This window comes from Achroia grisella, unplaced genomic scaffold (assembly GCF_030625045.1).
Source record: "Achroia grisella isolate CSIRO2021 unplaced genomic scaffold, CSIRO_AGI_Agris_v1 utg1023, whole genome shotgun sequence".
Classification (NCBI taxonomy): domain Eukaryota; kingdom Metazoa; phylum Arthropoda; class Insecta; order Lepidoptera; family Pyralidae; genus Achroia; species Achroia grisella.
The window spans coordinates 234,034-257,048 of NW_026712560.1; the positions used below are offsets into that span (position 1 = coordinate 234,034).

General features: G+C 28.9%; 1 protein-coding gene across 1 annotated transcript in view; it reads right to left on the bottom strand.

The window, feature by feature from the left end:
• The window catches only part of LOC131844471 (lachesin-like), a 70,714-nt gene extending 54,885 nt beyond the window's left edge, over positions 1–15,829 (bottom strand). Inside the window, exon 1 of the mRNA XM_059193745.1 lies at positions 15,631–15,829. The gene's annotated coding sequence lies outside the window, so the exon portion shown is untranslated. The remainder of the gene's footprint in view (positions 1–15,630) is intronic.
• Positions 15,830–23,015: the final 7,186 nt, after the last annotated feature.

Genomic DNA, 23,015 nt, shown 5'->3' on the forward strand with positions numbered 1-23,015 from the left:
CTATGACAAACTGTATTTTTACACTAAACTCATCATGTATTTTAATTATCTTTGCTATATTTATTCAAATAGCCGTCGTCTCCAATTCTAATTGCCTAAACTTTAATAACTTAAAATTAAAATGCAATATTTTCTGAATGTAATTAAGAATTAATTAGATTATTAAACTCAAAGCGTACGTATTATTTAGCTCAGTGACTTTTATTTCTCGTTAAATTATATAAATTTATAAATATTTGTAAATGTCTTTCCTGAGGTTAACGATACTGATAATCGTACTAACTATTATCTACAACTTAATTTACGTAAAATTGCTTAGAGTACCTAAGTAGCAAAAAAAAAGCATTTATCATGGTGTATTTAAAAAAATAGTCGGATTGATGATTGGTGTGAAAATATTCTAACAGAACCAGAACAAAATTGGAGTTAATCAAATCGTAGTACCTATCAGTAATGTCACGAAATAGACTTTATGGCATGACACATGCGATAAAATTACGAGAAAAATAATCATATTGAATAAAACTATGTTTGTATATATGTAAGTATGAATTTACAAAAAAAGTTTTTGCCTCTGGAACAAGATTAGGAATTTAATGTAATAATAACCACATTCACATATAAACTGAAATTTTCCTCAGAAAGAATCCTCATAAGTATGTTAGATTAAGTTCATTCCGTGAGCCTGCCAGAGTACAAAGAGATTTATAATATAAAACGGCACGGTCTATTATATTCTTAAGAACGACTTAATTTATGACAATATTTCGTACGTAACTTGAATACAAAATATGCATAATTCTTCTGTAATTCACACTCAATAGCAGCAAAAAATTTTACCGAAAATTCAAGAGATCTGTAATGAATGCGAAATTAATGCAAAGTGGCCGACCATAAATCTCTTGAGCATTAGGGCAATAAAACAAAAAATGAGAATTACCAGTTTGATAAAACAAAAACTTTGTTTGGCAAGTGCTCTAGAGGACAGGACTCCTGGTAAAGCAGAATTTACTTACACATTCCAATTTCTATTTTCCCGTATATTTCCGACGTGTTCAATGTAGCTAGTTTGTTGCAGTTAGTGCTAACAGAGTGTGAGAGGTCCTGTCAGAAATCAATCGGTATACCAGCTACCTCTAATTGTAGAATTGCGTTGCTTTGTGTACATTTTTCAAGCTTTTAACTTTATTGAAATATTAAAAGGTATTGTGTTGTTTGGTAAATAAATACAGAATTACTTTTTTTTTAATTATAAACTACATTATTTATGTTCTGGATATAACAGACATATTTATGTATTTTACTACGTTACGTTTACGTTTTACTAACAATATATGTATATCATATCTTATTTATGTGAAATTCACAATGTATTGATTGGTTATTATTTCTATTTAATACTTCGTAATTTCTATTAAATACTTTGTTTGTGACTAAACTATTCTTATTATTTTTCTTTATCGTCACTATTTCCTATTGTTGTGTATTAGGTTCGATTATTTAATTTAATTTTAACTAGATAGCGAATGAAATATAATGTTTATATTTGCTGGTACTTAATTTACAATTAAAGTTATTTAGCATAAAAGTAAAATGAAAAAAATCAATAATATCTTATTAAATTTGATAAATAACGACATAGACCCTGGCTACGCAGACGCATCGCATAGCACACTTCGTGTGACTAGGATGGTAATGACCGCCCGCACCCCATTCTTAAATGGTCTCCATAAAATTTTACGGTGACTACATTTTGTAAAATAAAGTAATTCACAACACCCTCCGACCCTTCAGTATCTAAGAAATTAAGAAATATCTTTTAGAAAAAAATGTTACTATTCTATTTAGTCGTATTACAACCCAATCTTGCAACATCATAACAGAAATTTCTGTAATACTCGGCTAACGAAGTTTTATCACAGAAATGCTATTACGTAAAGTCGTAGGTATATAATTAATTGCGAAACCCAATAACAACTTGAAAGAAGTTACGGAGGTAATTAAAGAAAGTCAAGGTCCAATTTCATCCCGTTAGCTTTTATTCATATTACATACTGCGAACGGATTTGTCCTGTCAAGTACGAATAGCTAAATGACATTTTTCAATCTCGCCCAAAGCCTTTTTGAATATATTGTGTGTAGGTACTTGTTTATAATAAGTACGCAGTATTCTAGGGCCATTTGCCCTGCCATAAACATGAATGGCGCCAAAACGTCTCTCTTATCTCGGGCATTTCTCGGAGGGGCGGAAGCGGGATCCTAAAGGCAGTACGCCGTTCCTCAAGTGTGGTCCTAAAGGATCTCGAAATAAGGGCCGAAGAAATCCCTTTGAGAAAGTACTGCATTCTTAGAGCAAATGGATTGTGAAGAAGAAACTCGCAACCGATTCAGATATTGATTTTTATTTAGTCGATAGCACTCGACTTCTTACGCAGGAAAGCTTAATCTGAACCTCCGGGTAATCTGTAAGCCATTATATAGCGTACATCTCCGTCCATAGGCTTTAGCTATAATATCAAGCCTAAGCCGCCCCGTCGTTGATTTTAGTAGGGATGTTTCAGATTTGTGAGATTAAATGAAGTGATCGAAGTCAGACTTCGTCTCTGTCAGCGAGACACTTATTTGATGACAGACTCTCATGCGGCTACATATTCATACGACAAACTCGATGTGGTGGATAAGTCGCAAAATTCGTCACCAGTTTCACTTAGGGGAAGTTTGACACTCATGAATATTTAGCGGATAATGCAGTTAGAATATACGAGACTCTCAATGTTAATATCACATTTAATTACACATATCGTGTAATTTCTTGGATCTTTACTGCGGTGTTCGCAACGAAGATTTAACGACTTATAGCAATAAGACAAATTACTGTAACTCTTGTCAAGTGATCATTAGTGAAGCTCTTAAGTCTTATGTGTTTATTTTTAGCTGCGGCAATTTCTTATTATATCATTTTATTATAAATTGTCTAGGTTGTGCGAGCATAATCAAAGCTTAGGTTTGGTATCTGAAACAATCATAGGTAGACACAATAAATCGTATGTTCAAACCTCTTATCAGCCTTGTAGTTTACTAACTGGAGATACTGGGCATCTTAGAATATTAAAGAATTAGTGTACAGAGGATTAATATGAATAAAGAGGAATAAAAACTAAAGACTACTACCTAAATATTTGGGATTATTATTTCATTTGTAAAATATAACAATATAAATGGTTTTGATTATAGTCCTATGGAATAATTTATATATATATAATAATTATTTATTTATTTGTCAGAATATGGTATGTACAATTGTGGTAAATATATAAAATAGCTCCATCAAATTGTGCTGTTTCCAGCGTACAAATATACATCCTGTAATCCAAGCACTTTAAAAACTATAAATGTAAGAATTAAAAAAGAAAAAAAAATTCTAAACATAATTTCTTACTTTAAAAACATTATGATGATCAGGAATACGGTATAACTGATCGGAAATGATTACTATTGCAGCGTAGATCTGTATCATTCGTTGCCGACTCTTTAAGTTTTTGGTCCAATATAATTTGTTAGACGTATTCATTTTTATTAATGAGATAAAGTCGCAGACTCGTTTATTATATAATGTTGTAGTATCCTCTAACATACTATGCATTAAATCATTAAATAATGCTGACTATACAGAGGTGTTATGTTCAAACAGGCAGGAAGCAATGATGTGAATTTATGGTAGCGTTAGTGTCAATAGAAAATGGACTTAAATTACCAGCAAACGCCCCTATAAACGCTTCATGAATTTGATACCTTTTTATATTACATTTTGTGTTAATAGTTTAATGTAAAAAGTACGAAATTGAATTTTGGTAATGTGGAAAATTTTACTATTTAAATAATTAAACCAAGATAAGGTATAATCAGAATAAGCAGTATAGCCTTGTAATGTAATATTGTGTTTAGGATTAGTAGAGTTTCAGTTTAGTGCTATATTTCAATTAATAGCGGCACTGCTTCTAATTTTCCGAGTTAAAGAATATATATAATAGTAGCGGCCTCTGTTACTGTATAGTACATAATACCAGCTTATACGGGTTTTATTTAGTTAATTAGAATGGCAAACAACCTGATGGCCCATCTGATAATAAGTGGCAACCGTCACGTGACTAAAGAACCAATAACTGATACGTTTCCATTAAGGAGGACTAAGATCTTCTCCCTCAGTATATTTCATTAGCATTTCTCACGCTCCAAACATAACACATAAAGCTGCTCCGTGGCTGAAATGGGTGAGAAAGAAGTATCAATGTAGACGACTTTGTATAAAGCCATATAGATATCATAGATATGATTAATAAATTAAATTAGGAGCGCTGCGCTATTTATTCCCCTTTCTATGAAAATATGTAAGAATTATTTCAGGACAACTGATAATATAAGTTTAGAATGGGATTTATCTTACATATGAAACTAATTTAAATAAAAAATGTTTAATGGATAAAGCGAAATAGCATATAAATTTTTAATTGTAAATATTTTAGGAAGTCTAACGTTTATCACAGTCTAATTCTATATATACGAGTTTATAGTCGAAAAGCCTGTGCCATATTATTTATGAAAATATACTTGTAAAGTAACTTTATATTCAATTCCATCAAATAATACTTTGTTGAGCGTAACTTAAAAAAGGCATTAAACTAAAACCCGCAAGAAAATTGTGCTCCAAATATTTTGTTTTTCAACTTATTTAGTCTTTGTAATTTTGTTTCGTTAGCTGCCGGATATAGGTGTAAAATTAGGAAATGAGATGAGATTGTTTGTGAACAAACATCCACTGTCCGCTTATTAGAAGGGCCCACTGTAATAAAAACATCGCCTTATTACAACCGGGGTGCTTTGCCCCTCGGCACGGAACTCCGAAATTTAAATTTGGACATAAAACGATTTGTTTTTGTTGACACGATAAAAATAAAATTTGATTAACAACGAACAATTAAATGGGCCAGTATATTGTTAGCTTACGTAATTGTAATCGTATCTCGTTGCAGTTGACAAGATTTGAATTGTCAACAGGCAAAATGTATACAAGAAATTTCATAAAAAATTATGACATGCGCGATTGTACTAATAGTTTTATTATTTATATTTTAAAAATATAAAAATAATAAAACTATTCGATGTTCTTATGTATATTTGTTTGTCTGATACAGCTTTCATATGAGTGTGTAAATAGTAAAATTTATTTATTTGCTTTGTTGACTAATAAAATATGGTCCAAAAGATGGACTTATTGAAAGACGATTTTCAGTTCATCCTAAATATTTGAGTTTTGTAGAGATTGCCATTGTGGCTTCGCTATTAATGAGTATAGTACTTACAAAAATAAAGTAATAGTAATAATTATAATTATAATAACAACTTAATATTAAAATGTAACACTATACCTAAAGTAAATAGTTGTTAAACCCAAAGTCAAAGACTGCAAAGTTGAAACCATTTATGTTCAGGATTTTATTGTGAATTTTATTATATTTTTCCTCATAATGTTCTTTCATATGTTATTATATTTTATACATAATACCTACTTTTGAATATAAAATAAAAAAGCTGTAATGTGAAGTCTTGACTGGTTTTGTCGTTAATATATTTCAAATATATTTCGTTGTCTGTTTTAAGGAATGATTATAATACTTATAAAAAGTAAATGAGGACAGATGCAGGACAAATTCTTGTAAATTAATGAACAAAAAATTAATTCTGATTTGTGTAGTTATAATCAGCATGTAAAATTCATTTTGCTACTCGGGTAGTTAAAACGTATAACGAAAATTTGCTCTCAGCCCCGAGGCTTATAAATATTAATATTTCCTATCTCAGCTGTTAATTACCCAGACAACTACGGATGAACCCCACCCCGTATTCATTAGGCCAAACCTAATTATTACAGACGAACCTCGTGCAAGTTGGGGTGGTGAATTCTTTGTCAAGCAAGCTGTATTGAACGCGGTATCGCGTTTCTTTTATGTATGACCCTGCCATTTTGTTTAGCGAACTATTATTGTTTGTTCTTGTTAGGGTTTTGTGCTCAATACGTAAATTGGTTGCCGGAGCCTTTTATTTTATATGAAATATGTAAGAATTATGATGTAAATATATAGGTATATTTAATTGACAGCATTGGTAATTTAGTGGTTTAGTTCATCGTTTTACTTCCGATGGTCGAGGGTTTATTCCTCGCACGATACAAACATTTGTATTCATGAGTGTGATTGTATCGGTCTGGATGTTATCCACGAATATTGTGTATTATTTAAAAAACAGATTTTTAAGTATTTCTATCATTTGTTCAGTATCACAGTACAGGCTTTATTTTATTAAGAACTATAGGGCGGCGTGTAAATTGTCCTTAGTTGTTGTTATATACTACATATCTCACATATATATTAAATATCTTATTTTGTTACAATGCGGCTTAAACAAAAGTGCAAAATTATGAAATTACCGAAACCATGACAACTTAGTCTTAGGGGGACATTAGGGGCAGACATAATAACAGATATAAATATAGATATTGAATATTAAATTATGTTATGTTTATATATTAACTTATAGTAATACATAAATAACAGATTATGTGGTCGACATATGTATGTATAATTGTACATATATAGGTATATGAAATAGTAACTATTTCAGATCAGGTGGGCCATCTCCTATTCTAATCTATTTTTTAAAACTACAGGTATTAAATTGACAGTGAAATCAATAAAGTAATTTCTGGAAATAGGAACCTGTATATTTACATATTGAAAGTATACTGCATAATTATTACATTCAAAGAATTTAAGAATGATATATTTAAGAATTATATCAAAATGTATAAACATAAAGTGTGGACAGGAAATTCTGAAACTATAATGATGTATGCTAGATAGATTAATTAATTGTTGTATTCAACAAATAGGTGAACCGGAATTTGATTATCGCGGTTTATAAAAAGAAATTCTGTAATAATTGAAGATGTCTATCGTATTAATTAGCTACTGGAAATGCAGCAACATCGAGTTGCAAGAAGTCAATATACGTACGTAATATTGAAGGACATATATGTGTATGTAATGACAACTGAAGTATAACTTTAACGTTATAATTATTACAGACAATATATTCATAATTATTGCACACTAAATTTGTCCACCATTTCTAGTCCAAACACCACTCAACTGTCCAGCTTACGAGTTGAGACTGAAAACTCATTATCCACTTCTACTAAACTGACCTCCTACTAATTTTCATCAGAATTAAGGTAAATTATTAGAGTATACAAATGAAACTGGAATTAAATTTGAAAAACGCAAGCATTCAATGGATTTATCGACCGAACTCGTAATTTGTACAGCAGAGGTAAAGTAAAGTGCAAAAAAGTGGATTAAAACTGTAAACGTGACATATATTTTTAAAGTCCATTGCAATGACAACGGAATGCTTTTTAGGTGGACATTAAGTTTAGGATGGCCTCAATTTTCTTAATTATCAGGACATATACACTGAGTGTTGACAACTTCATCTACATGTCACCGACATCTCATGTCTGAAATTAATTATTTATCCTCTTGATGTACTAATTAATCAGTAAGATTATCTTACCAATAATCAGTAACAACTGTATGTAACTACCACATTAAGTCTACAGTAGATGTTAAAGTCAATAGTATAGACGAAGTTACGATAATATGCAAGTAATTACCAAAAAGTTGTTATGTAACTTCGTATGTACTACTATCTCAGGAGGTATTATATCTCTTGATGCTGTGTATTGTCTTTTTGAACAAATAAAATATTACATATGTATATATTTACATATGTCTTTATGGTAATTGATAAATTTAACCTAAAATAACATTAGAGTGCATATGGATACACTACACATACTCGTACCATATATAATAACGTACGGTATATTATCTCATAACAAATTTTCCTTCTCTTCTAAATCTATACTTATAATAAATCTGTGAGGTTAATTCTGTGCATGAAATATATTTCCAAAATAATTATGAGGGGGTGATTAGTGATTGATACTAATGCCAAAAATGCAATAAGTAAAATTTTTATCTGTCTGTCTGTCTGTATGTTCATTATAGAAACAAAAACTACTCGACGGATTTTAACGAAACTTGGTACAATTATTCTCATACGCCTGGGCAGGTTATTGTATAATTTTCGTCACGCGTCGATCAATAGGAGCAAAGCAGTGAAGGAAAAAGTTAGGAAAACACATCAAAAACAATGAATCTAGAAAAAAATGAATGAGGAAGAAGGACATAGGCTACTTATTTTACGACGAAAAATGACGGAAACGAGAGAGACAAAGTCGCAGGCAACAGCTAGTTTCAAATATTTTATTATATCGTTGTATTATATTGTCTTGTATTATCATAAATTTTATGACAATTTTTTTCTGACTAATAGTATATTATGATAAACATATTCAGGTGTACTCGTATATATTCGAGTAATATCTATGTATAAGTTTCCTATTAAATAATTTGTCTGAATTTTAGATAAAAAACAATATATCTAAGTAATGAATACACAACAATTATACAGTAGTATAATTGTTTAATTAACGTATATATAATGTTGAACCAGTATTTTTATTTCTTCGTATTAAAAAATCAACGAAATCATTCAGTGGATATATTTATAACCAAAATTTACATGAACTCGTCGGCAAAAGCTAACATAAGATCATTATCTGCATGAAAATCGATGCATATTAGAGCAGTTAACGTAAAGTTACACAACCCGCCATTATCAGATCGTGAGAAATTTTCCATTCAATAAGTCACAGCGCGCTGTCGAGGGTAGGCACGCGACATATTCAACGGGGTAATCTGCCATTAGGGCAAAAAGCTCTCGTCGCTTATCTCTGACATCTGGACGATGTTTATATTTTGAGGGTCCACGACAACCTCTATAACGACTGAATGCTTATCGTCTGCATGTCTAGGCAATCTTCCCAGCCCACCTTTAAGTTTTATACAAAATTCTACTCTGTGGCAACGTAAGAAAATCTACATTGAAGCATTTGACAGACGCAAAGTTCCTCAAATTGAAATTCTAACATTTAATCTTAAATGTCATGCAACAAGGCACATTTTTCCTTGTATTCCTAATTCAATGTTTAGGTTCTTTATTTTACAAAAAACAAACGTGGAACATTTGTTATAAAACATATTTTTGCCTGTGTAAAGCCCATGTCGTAGGCAAATAAAGGCATGTCAAACACGCCTCTGTTTAATGTCAGACCTGTTGGTAGAATTTAGAAGTGAACCCTTTCTTAGTAATTGTGAGATATCGTCCTCATTATATTTTGGTTTGCATTTTCAAAATTAATGTATGTACCTATATGTCGTTGGTGTTTTATTTTATGATATCTCTGACATAGTAGTGGTGACAGTACCCTTAGATAAATTTATATACCTACTTAGAGTCGGGTTCTCTCAAGTAAGTTAGTCTATCCACAATTTCACTAATCGCCTGGTTTCCAAAATACAATTTGTTAATAATGTATTATTTTATATGTAAATTTACAAAATTGTTTATCCTAAATGAAAAACAAACACACACTCGCTACTACATAGGTAGGTAGGTGTAAAAATTGAGTATGTGGAATTAACGTTTATTCACAGCCTTCGTGTCATACATATTCCGCTAAAAATCCTTCTGAGTACACATAGTTACTAGAAAAATAATACTATAATAAAATATTCTTTGTGTATACTTTATATCTACTTAATAGCCTTATACGAAATTCTGAGGATAAAAATGAGCGACACATTGTGTTCATACTCTGTTGCCATGCGGACATCAGAATTCACTGCATTACTATTATGAATCGGTTGTCCGGTGTTGTTATTTTGGTATAATGGATCGAAATAGAAGGCGACACTGATAAATAAAATATAATATTTATCTATAGTAACGGTTCCTTTAACGCATTTATATTTACTGCTGTCAGTGTCAACTTGGGGATAATGTTATGAATGTATATAAATATTTATTTACGTACTTTATTACTTTATTATAATGACTCAATTTTAATATAATAATATTTCAGGACAAATCAACAACGACAAGCTTGTTTTATGGGTACTGGACAACTCATGGATAGATAATACATGAATTTATTTTTTTTGTAAATACATACCAATACAAATAATCATATTCATGAATACAAATGTTTGTATTGTGCGAGATATGGAACCCGCGATCATCAGAAGCAAGGCAGTATGCTAAACTCCGAGACCACCGAGGCTGTCGATTCGATAAAATGTTATAGAAAAAACAAATACGATCCGATATATTGATAGTATAATATTGATGTACCCGAATGTCATATCTTTTCTACTAGTCACTACAAAGCAGGTAAATAGATTACGTCAAACTAAGAAAAAATATATGTCATGTTTAAGACAGCATCCTTCTACATGAGTGAGCTTTTGTGTAGTATCAGCTGCATTTGGTCATTTATGCTCTTTATTTTTGTATTGTACAGGGACAGACATGACAATCGAGTACACAGTCATTATAGTTTATCTTCCTGTTCAAATGATCACGTGATAACTTTGGTGCAATTCATGTATATACAACAGTTGCCAATCACTGTTGTAGTCTCACACTACATAATTCGTTTGTTACATACAATAATTATAAAGTATTAATGTGCTATTCAAAAATTACATTTCGTTAATTATTTTTATACTTAGTAGATTCCGTTTATTATTTATTATATTTAATAGTTGCTTTAGCATATAAATAAATGCTTTATTCTGAAAATTAGAAATGAGAGTTGCTATTGAATATTATTAAATTTAGAGAATATTGTACATTTTTTGGAATTTAATACCTAATACCTATTTTAGCTCCATTTTGTTACAGAGGTGAATATTTTCGGTATATAGTATGTGACTGAGAAATATGTTCAATAATATATTATACAGATAGTTTTTACTTAAGTTTGTTGGAGCACTGCCTTGATCTTTCATATTTAATTTTTATTGTTTTCGTATAGTAACATTATTATAATAAATGAAAAGAAATATAACATAAATAACTGAAATTCTGTTAAGTATATTTTTCATATTTTCTTTCTGTAGATCTTGAAATTAAAAGTAATTTGAATCGAAGATGTACTCATATATTCTGCATTAAAATAAAAGCTAACCTCTTTCACTTCATACATTGCAGTCAGATATTTGTTCTAATAAACCTCTAGAAATGTATGTAACTATATGGATTTTTCTATCATAAACTACTAGTAAGTTTGTTAGCGAAACGTTTTCGGGAATAAACATCCACAATTGATCGGTAAGTAATTACTGAACGCTCCGAGCTTGGAAACTTTCGGGTCGGACACCCGTGACTCCAACAAAATGGTTTGTTATAACTGTTATAAGTAACTAATCCCAACAAAAAGTGAACGCACTTGTATAGGTAATAGACATGGGAACTAATGATAAATTGATCGCCGTTTTAGATAATGTCTTAACAGACTGTCTATCTGTCATGAGAGTTGTAGGTATATCTAGAATCTATATGATGTGGTTTTGTATTTGTTTGTTTAGGTATTATTTATTGGACTAATTAATTTTATTTATATTTCTAAATGGTTTAAGAAATAAATATAATTTTAGATATTTACACACTCTTAGTCAATTATAGTAATTTACGATATAATTAAATATACATTGCAACTATAAACTATGTGCTAGTAAATATCAATAAATAATAGTATCTTAAAATATATAATATACAAACTGTGCTGAACTTGTGACTAGATAACGTCGTGTGAATTATCCCAGTAGTCTCCTAGTATAAAATTGAGAAATAAACAAAATGACATAATAAACATTACTGTTAAAATACTAAATAATAGATAGGTATTTGATAAATAGGTTTGATTTCGTAAAAATAACTTTAAAAACTCAATTAGCCCAAAGATAAGATTTAGTTCATACTATTGATTATTCCTATCGCTACAATCTTTATGTAGCTGACTATGTCTATACTACCTACAACACAATATAAAAATATAATGTCACTTTCATAATCTACACCATCTGTTCTGTATTAAATTTATCTTAATTAATTCATGTTAATCAATTTCGTTTTTACAACCTGGTTTCTGGACTATAAAAAAGTACGCTTTATGTGCCATAAATATAACACCGCGTCGTCGCGTCAAGGCGTTTTATTTAAATTTTCGTTGCGTCATTATTTGTTAATATTTCATTTTAGGTCTACAGAATACTTAACAATGTCAAAATTACATTGTTTAGTTTGACTAAGGTAATTAATGCAGGGGAATTTTGAAAAGTTTCTAGTTTGTTCTTGAAACTAGCTCGACTCAAATTGTTTATTTGGTAAATAGAATAGAACGCTCTTTCATGTTACCAACGGTTTAATATATTTATTATGGAATATATTAATGTAAACAATACAGAATATTATAATTGAAGCTATATCTGGTATTATAATATATTCTATTTGAATTCATTACTTGGAAATCAGAGAAACATGTAACTTTCCTAATTGTTATTAGAGATAATTCAAATATAGGTTCTAACAATATGTTTGTATCGGAGTGTATATTTTACGGTAGCTCCATTCATTTAATTTAATGAACACATTTATATCACAATTACAGCTACGCTAGTAATATTTAATTTTACTATTAAGTATGCCAATAGAAAAATAATATAAATACATTAAGTCCCTTAGAATTTATTATTATTAATTAGAATACATTTATTATAAAATAAAAAAATAACATAATTAATTCTAACAAACTATTAAGGAATGGTACTTATATTTTAATATTCAAGACATACATGAACAAAGCTTAAAAAAGAGTGAAATATATATATATATTTATAGAAAACTTGTTTCTATATATATTTATAGAAAATTGTTTCTATGTTTCTTCGGAATTTACATATCACAAAGTTCAAAGGTATCGAAGTAGTGGGTTAAATAGGATTTGTTGATATATAAAAATAGTAATTTTGAAGTTAATTATACAAATAGACCCCTTTGTCAGTATGATACACCACTTAAACTACTCTGAAATATAGATCTAATGATTTTGAACCTCTAAGAGGTACAATTGAATTGAATATAAAAAACAACAATATTCTATTTAATATTTTATTCTAATTATTGTTACTGGCAGCTTGTCATTCTTTTAAAGTTTATATTTTTGATATCTATTTTTCATATGTCACTTGACTAATAATTGTTTTACTTTCTTCTCGCTGTGAGCCCTTTTGGGAAAATACACATTTTTTACTAGTATTTGATTTTTAATTAAAATAGTAGTTGTGTTCCCGTTCCAGTAACAATAATATTTTATATCCACAAAATTGCCATTTCTAAAATGATTACAAAAGTTAATAGCTTTAGTTGTATAATGACAAAAAAAAACGATTACCCAGAGAGTTTTATGTTTACTTTGTTCATCATAGACTAAGTAACTCTATAAAACTTCGTTTCCTGTAAATTCGGTTATTTAGAACGTATTTTTCAATGTCAATTTATAAGAAAAAAATTGTCCAAAAAATAAATATTAGGGGTTTCTTAGGCCTACTGAACATGTACAATGTACATTGTATATAAAATTTTATGAAAATCGGTCAAGCCGTTTCGGAGGAGTACGGTAGCTAACATTACAACACGAGAATTTTATATATATAATATATTTCATACCCGTGTTTTATTAAGAAAATCTGACTTTTCTGCTACATATGTTTGTTAATATTTTCACATGTAAGTATATTATTAATAATATTGTTCTTTTTTGTATGTGTTATTGAGTAATTTCTACTAGTCCATTTATTTACATTCATAATGTCCTCCGTATAGATATATACGTGTGTCTTAAGTAGTCGTAACCTTTAATAAAATAAACAAATCTTTCTTACAAAGAGAAAATATACGATTTATGCCTCTTATAACATTCGTAAACAAGTTGATTGTAAAGTATTATTTACAAATATTTAATGTCTTCATCTTTTTGTCAGTGTTCTTTATTCACTCAGTACTTTTGTATTTTATGTATATTACTTAACATTGCAATATACTAAGTATTTTTTAACGTTCAACAAAAAAAAATTAGTCGTATCTTCATTAAGTAATATAATATTCCAATATACCTTCAGTTGTATGTCATGTTTAGAAATGATACTTTATTTTAGTTATGGTATTCTTTTTCTGTAAATGATATATTAATAGAAAATATTGATAGTCAGAATTTGTCTGTATTTCTGTGCGTTTGTGCACATTTAATTTCAGCAGCGGCTTAATTGATTTAGCTGCGGTTTTCATTTACTCATTGTGGTACCCTTCAGGATACGCAGCCACGGACTTTATTAATATAAAATACTTTCTTAAAAATATTAACTACTTTCTTTATAGTTGTTATATTTACTATATATTTTATTATATATTTACTAGTCATATGATTATACATGTCAATTTATAGTATTGTAGATATTATAAATAGTAATAGGATGTTAAATATTTTTTAAACAAAACTTGACTTAACTTTGTAAATTATGATTTTGTCTGTATTTATTTTACATGATTTTTGTTCAAAAACTTTTCGAATCTCAAAAAGTTTTAATATAAAGATCTCACGGGCAATTATTGAATATTGTTGTAAAAGTATCGATTATATCATTATATTGTTTGAAAATTATAAAATTCCCTTTTCAATTTTGTCTTTACAATATGTCAATCAAAAAGTTTCAATTTATAAGGATTAAACTTTACGGAAGTAATTATTATAATATTCTTTGTTACAATATTTGCACTAATTAATTATTGTCAAAGTTAAAAATAAAAGGCGAAAAAATTGTTCTTACATGAGGTAAAAAAAATATTTTAATTAAAATTCAATATTTGAATTTTCAAATTTCTATATCTGTATTGCGTGATTTAGACAACGAATTGTATATGTTATATAATGAGTATTGGATTAGTATTGGAATTATTTAAAATATTATGTGGTTGCAACATCGATAATATCCCATTTTTAATAAGAAATATGTAAGTACTTTAACTTTTTATGAATAAATTACAAAAGGATATAGACAATATTTTCAAACATTGCATAATTATTACTATTAATTATTTTTCCTTTCATCTTCGAGAAACTGGCTACATAAAGCGATTTGACGAGAGGCCCAGACACAAAACAAAGGACGTCGAAATAAAATGAGAGGATCCCAAGTATACATCATTCAAGTAATTTTCTTTGTTATACAGATTTTCACAGGGAAGTATCAATTGTGACACCAAATTAGAAGTATTTCAGAGCTTATAAATTGACCTACTTATATATCAATATGTACTCGTTTTATTATTCTTTTTTGTGCACCTAATTGAAAGTAATAGTAACTAAAGACATTTTTGTAGTAATTTTCTTTTCTTTCGTTTTTCGTATAACTATTACTTTTAAATATTAATGTCATATTTTGTAATACAAGATTTTTAGAATAACAAGAAATTGTTTGTCATTATTTAAATTGTTAATATAATAGAATTTGTAGTTATTACTATTAATTACTTAAATTCTATACTTACGAATCTTTCTAAAAAAATATCCACTCGCAACAATATTCCATTAGAAAACAATTGAAAAATGTCACCGCGAACTATTTAACTTCCATATAACAAACCGTACGGCATATTATGTTATTCTCGAAGTACGTGCGTTCAAACTTTCGTAGAAGGTTGGAGGTGCGCTACGGCGTAGCACGATACTAATGCGTCCGCTCGGAACCGCGGGGAGCGCTGTACTGAGCTCACTACAGCTTGACGAGACAATCTTTGCCTCTACATCCTCAGAAAACAGCAACTTGTGAGCTTTCACACGAATAAAGTAATGGCTTTGTCTTGCGTCCTTTTAACTCGCTCGAGTGTGACATTGCTAATTGGCTACATTTGTCTTATGATCGAGATTTTCAATTTTGTCACCATTTGTTTTATTTACTCGTACTTCATTTTCACTTTTTGACATTTTTTAATCAAGATAATTCTATATCTATCTATTTTTTAAATGTTACTTAATAACTGTTTAAATATATAATATATTTATATTATTGTCCTCATTATATTTACACTTTTGCTAACATTTTATAGAATAAATACATATATCTATAAATTTTCTTATCAAAAATGAACTCTATAAACTTTGTTTTATGGCCATTCCAATAAGCTGCGTGTCTATGTATAATGTAGAGTACTTAGTTACATCATGTGGTTGTGATGTATTTAGTCGAGGGTCTACAATATCTCATGGTACATAAAATAACGTAGTATTAGAAGGAGTCTTAAAGTACAGCCTCCTGACAGAGAATCTGTCGTAACTGATTTATTTTGTTTTTTTTTATCCCTGTTGTATGCCAAATATAATTTTAAAAAATCCTTACGTACAATTTTGTTTTGTGTACAAATTAAGTAACAAAATTTTGGAGCAACAATAAATTAAAATAACAAATATACATAAAATGTTTTCTATTCTTAGAATTATTAAATTCCAAATTTTAACTAATTAATTTCACTTCTTTCAAAACCTTAACCTCTTATAAACTGTAAATATAAACAGCAATATTTACTACATAGATGATTTTTCTAACCAGTGACCCGGTTCAGATATTTGATATCTGGACACCTAAACCTACACTTTGGATATTGTACTACACTTTATTAGCTGTTTGATTGGTGTCCTTACATGTATTGTTATTATAAAGAAAATCATAGGTATAGTTTCTTTATAACCTGAAGGGTAAGGATATGGCAGTGATTTATAGGGTACGAAGGCATAGCACATTACTTCTTCAATGGCAACGCATGTGGGATGGTACGAGTATCACTTGATGACGATGTCGGTGGTCGGTGATGATGTCGGTGGCGCTCATTATGTGTATAGAAAGAAAGTAAAGAAAGAAAATAGTTTATTTGGTGCATAACAATAATAAAATTAATATTTAAATTTTAAATTACATACTGGTTTAATAATATTATAGTACCAAATAGATCTCCGCTCAGCATATGTGATGATCCGTGATGGGGTGCCACGACGCTGGTATTCTGCGGATACCTTCATACATATCATAAATATAATAATAATAATATACATACATATATAGATCTAGGCGGATAACACAGAGTAAACATTTACGACATACTAGCATATATAAATAAATATCAAACATAACTACACACTGAAACATAATGTTCTGGAGATACTAACAGAACAGACACCTTCCATTACCCTGTATTTGGAGTGCAGACACATTACGGCAAAGTTTTTTGAGTAAGGAGTAGTAGTTTTTTTTATTTATTTTTTAAAATCTGCACAGTTAAACATTCCTTTATAGGAGAAGGGATATTATTCCAGCACTTCGAAGCAGAATAGCGAAAACTACCACGTAATGCTGCCGTTTTATATAAAGATGTTTATTACCTTCCACCAAGAGGGTCGTTAGTTTCTTTATCCTTCTAGTTCCATAAAATAAGGAGAATAATAAAAAAAGTTTTGTATAAAATTTAAATTTAGATCTAACCCACGTAAAATTTGATCTACTATCCAAAAGGCATACTACCGCAATATCCTAAAATAAATATAACAATAGCCGATATTATTAATCCTAATCTATGTTTAACATCATTAACGTCTCTGTTATTGACTACCTACGTATAAGTTTTGTATGAGTATGTTATAAATAGACATGATCCATAAAAGTATGTAATGTAACTGTGAGTCCATAAATTATCAATAACGCAAGTCAAACAACAAATTTAGTGGTAAAGAGACATTTCAAAATGCACTTGTAATTTTATTTAAATAGCGTGAAACGTTTCACAATATTAAAATTTTCTTTCAGCTTGCTTATTTTAGAATTACACGCAATTAAGAACTAGTATTTTACAAAAAAAGTACCCATCTTTAGCCCAACAATAGTATAAAAATTTAAAAAAAATATCTTTACATTTACTGAAATAATAGAGTAAGCTGAGTACACGGAACGTAAATATTTACGGCAAAATTTCGATTGTAAGTATTGCTATTGAGCTTCAGTTAGGAGAGATGCAAAGTCTCTGAATAGAGATAGAACGAACACTGAAGAATTCCTAACTATATCACCACTTTATTACATGGACTATTCCTAAATTTAATTTTTCACTGGTCTTAAATTTAGAGTAAGTATTGTATTGAACCTCATACATACATAATATTATCTGAGTTAAAAGTATGATGAAATCTGAAACTAATCATCATCATCATCATCGCAGCCCGGAAGACGTCCACTGCTGGACAATATTAATTTGAAACTAATATTTTAATAAAAATACAATAATTTTCACACCTTTTAACTAATTATATTTAAGCATTTTAAGAGTTGATAAGATTAATTTAATTATTTAAACCTAATAATAAAAGTTTAAACACACTGAATTTAATAGTAAGAAATACAAATATATAGTTGTCCATGGAACATTGATTCCTCTCTAAATGAATAAATTTTCCATATTTTAGCAGCAATTTCATTGATTCTTTACTTTAACCAATAGGGTTATAGAATGATGTATAAAACTATATATAACCTTCTGTTGGCTATAGGTTTACACTATCCAATACTAAAAGATTTTTTTATTCGAACCTGCAGTTCTTTAGATTAGCGAATGCAGTCAAAAGAACAAACAATTTCATTGGATTTATAATATACATCGGTGTAGGTGATTTTTAATTATTTAGTAAGTTAATAATAAATTATAGATCTTATGATTATACCATATAAACAACCATCGTTTATATTTAATTATTAAATAAATAATTAAAAAATTATATTTTGTATTAAGAAACATGAATTATTATATCATTCGCTTAAATAATAATATAATTTCAGAGCTAATCAGTTTGAATAGGTTTATATTAGTCCAAAGAGTAATTTCGAGGGTAAGTTTACCTCCACATGTTATAATTAGATCTACGCTGTGTAAAGCGAGCTTTGCTAAATGGCAAGTAAGCCGAGTAACAAACTTGTTAACTAAATTATACGACATTTTCACGTGTCTACGCGACTTTAGAAACACGTATTAATTAACATTAGACTCTGAAAGTATACTTAATATTGCTCTTTTCAAAATTATCGTCAGAAAACAAACAAAAATTAAATATAATACAAATATTGAAGCAAACTATTAATATAAAAATTAATGAATTGATTTTTTATTAATGTATAGCATAATAAACTTTATAAATATTTAACCGATTAAATGAAATGTTTAATTTGTAGGTAGTATAATGTCAGAATATTAATAATTTTGCTTCATATTATTTCGTAGTATGAATTTTAATTAGAAAATCTGTATGTATATAATATAAGATAATTGTGACGATCTAGACATCTGTGTGTATATTAAAGAGTCTAGAAATAGTTAATAAAGAAATAAAAACTCTTTTTATATTTAATACCTGTTCGTTTGTGATGTAATCACCTATTGTATACATAAAAATGGTTGAACAAAAAGATTTTCTAATCGTATCGATAGACTTATTCTAAAATTAGCATGTTTTATAAAATAGGCTGAGCTATTGCAAGAATTAAGAAAAATAATTAATCCACTTTAGTTTGGTTATTTACGAATAAGAACTGCTATAAGCAACAATGAATTGCAAAGATTTTTCTCTAAAAGATGTTTACTTTCTAGAGAGTGTATATAAAAACAGGCAAATCACAAAACAAGATAACATTCGCTAGGTCTTCCACAGTGAGAATCTCATTTTCAATATGTTTTTATAACTTTCAGTGAGGAAATGAACTGGTGCTCCCGGCGCTCCGAGGCGGCATTGTCATCATAAACCAACCGAGGCCTCCTTCATAAATCCGCTCCAAATGTACCTTTATACGCATTATGCCATAACACCGAGGATTCTTTTTTGCCGTACAATGCTTTTAAAACCAACAAATAACATATATCTGTTTATTGGTTTTTGTTACAATGCGCGAATTCAAAACTCGAATTAGGCCTCTTGTATGTATATTTTTTCCGACAGAGTACCCTCCTTGTCTTCAATTGTAGCGGAATAAATTTAATTTTAATTCGTAACGTATAAACAAAAATTGAAGGTAGTAACATACATTTGTTACGTCTTTTGAATTCTTTGATATTTCACTCTTATGGTCTATTTTAAATTAACATATCAATTTCCAACTAAGTTACTAACCTATTGAATTATATATTGTTTTATTCATAATACTTTTGACGCATAATTGCTACAACTATTTAGCTAATAAGTGGATATAGTATATTAAATGTTTTTAGTAGACACAAATATTCTAATTGGCACTTTTACAAACAAACAATAGTGTTTATTTCGTTACCTCCTGTCGTGTCCTAGGCGAAGAACTTTGTACGTTATAATAGAACACATAAAATTGCATGCGAGTTGGAACATGTGCCGTGCAAATGCAAGTACTCCTAGATAGAACAAAGGGGTAGTTTGTCCTATATATGTATAGAAGATAAAATATATGTGATCTACATAATTTGTTTTAAGGTGACATTTATTATGAATAAAAGATGCATGATATTTTAATAATATAAAAACCGTATTGATGAAGTCCTGAAATACAAAAAAGAGATTCTGAGTAGTTAGTTCATCTAAGAGCTACGGTGCTTCATGCAAAAATATAGACAAAGACTTTATTAAACTTAATAGAATGAAAGATATTCGTTCAATGAAGCCTTTGCCGAAGACAAAAAATCAACTTCCAAACTTTGTTTTGATTTACTTCGGACATTTTTTTTAAAATATAATCGATAGTTTAATTTGTAATTTATATTAGGATATGAAATTTAAAAGCGCTGTTAAATAATTTATTTATAATCAAAATATTGATGTAGTTTTGTGAGTATTTGTATCTATTTACAACAAAAGTTTCGTATTGTACTACAAAATTTCTAGTTCAATTGACACAAAAGTTGAATAATGCTCATATTGTATGTATAATATATAAATAACAGACCTTTTTACTGAGGTGTAGTAGTATGAAAAAGTAAATTTTCTTTCCCTAGTTCCGTGACACCATTGCAGAATGCAGAAAGTTTTCTTGCTCATTTTTCGCTAGTCCAACATAATAACCCTCTTGTTGACTTGCACGGCCCCTCTACTAGCAATAAGACAGTAATAAATGTTCAGATCCAAAGACAAGAATAAAAGGGTATAGGTATATTAAGTAGATAGTTTGCTACATGAAAGACTTCAATATTATTGCGTCTTAAGACAAAAGATTGTGGACGCGAACCGTTTATTTGCGCCACTTGACAAGAGTTCATTGCCAGATAGCTACAATGACTTTCGTGTTTTGTACTTTAGATACAACTAAGAATTTAACAGGTTGTTAATTACAAATATTATGTAGAAGTTTAATCTATTGAGATGTACAATTTAGTAGACAAATATGGCTCTATTTATGATTGCACAGCACGTATTAAATGAAATTGTAATTTAATTTGACATTAAAGACTTACTTTAAAAATTTATATAATATAGAATTCAACGGGATTTTATTATGTATGCACAAGTATTAGCAAGTAATTGTCAAGTGAATTATATTTTGATTTGAATATTCATGATTGTAAATTTGCATGCTAGACAAAACTAGCAAAACGTGTGCTTTTTATATTATACATGGTAAGTTACAAGATTTCTTAAAATACATTTAAGAAATCTTGTAACTTACCATGTTTTTCAGAAAATAAAAATAAATAATACATCCCTTATATCCTATATATATTTGTTTGTACCAAAACGAACAGATCAATACAAAAATTTAACATTGAATCGAATTCGAGATAATGTTACGAATTGTAACTGTTACACCCTATACCAAGAGGGTTATCTTTATACACATTCTTTAGATTACATTTTAATATTCTGATATCAATGTAATGACAAATAAATTACTACAAAAATAGTCTACCATTCGTCCAATTAGAAAACCCATTTCGTGAGAAAATATTCTGATATGTATATGTAGCTATTAGAATGAACGAAGAAAGTGGTTATATAGTAAAATTCTTAAATTTCGATGTCCTATAGTAAAATTCGTAAAAGTATCAACAGATTTTCCACAAAAAAATACTAAGAAGAATAATAAAGATCAATCAATACATATATTACTTTATATGGTATCTAACTCACCTGATAGTCTTGATTTGATTTGTTTTGTATTACCTATGCATATCCAATGATATATTCACAGTGACTAAATGCGAAGTGTTCAAATATTCAAGGTTAAGTTCCTCAAATCTTCTGTGTTTTTCAATTTTGTTCCGTAAGAACCTCAACAGATTATTAGAAATAAAATGATGATTGTAACCGGTTAAGGTGTTCTTAAGTTATGGCGCGATTAAAGGAAATAATACTTCGTTAAATTTATACGTAAGTACTATATACGAGTATAATATTGATACTGTAAATAATAATTATTAATCCAGAAAAATATTAATACTAATATCATAGTATCAATATCATGTTTTAGTTTGTGAGATTGTAAGGGAATTCCTGAATTTACTAAACTGTTTTTGAAGAGTCTTTTGGTGTTGGATAGCATTTTTCGAGAAATGTTATTAGCAAAAACGGAGGAAATATATCGCAGATGAAGTTGCATTGGCCAGATAGTAGTTAATAACATAAATACGAAACAATCATGATAAGAAACTATAATCTTTACTCAATTTAATATGCAGATAATAAGAAAATTGTACTTTTCAACATAAGGTAAAGTTCATAATAACCCTGATAATGAAAGACATTTATGAAATGTTCTTATGTTTGATGCTGAAGAAGAAAAGACGCATTTACTCTGATGTTAATCATCTTGTATACAAAATATTGATAACAGATTCATAAATAAATAATGTTCAAGTCAGATGAACAGCAAAGGATCTACTCG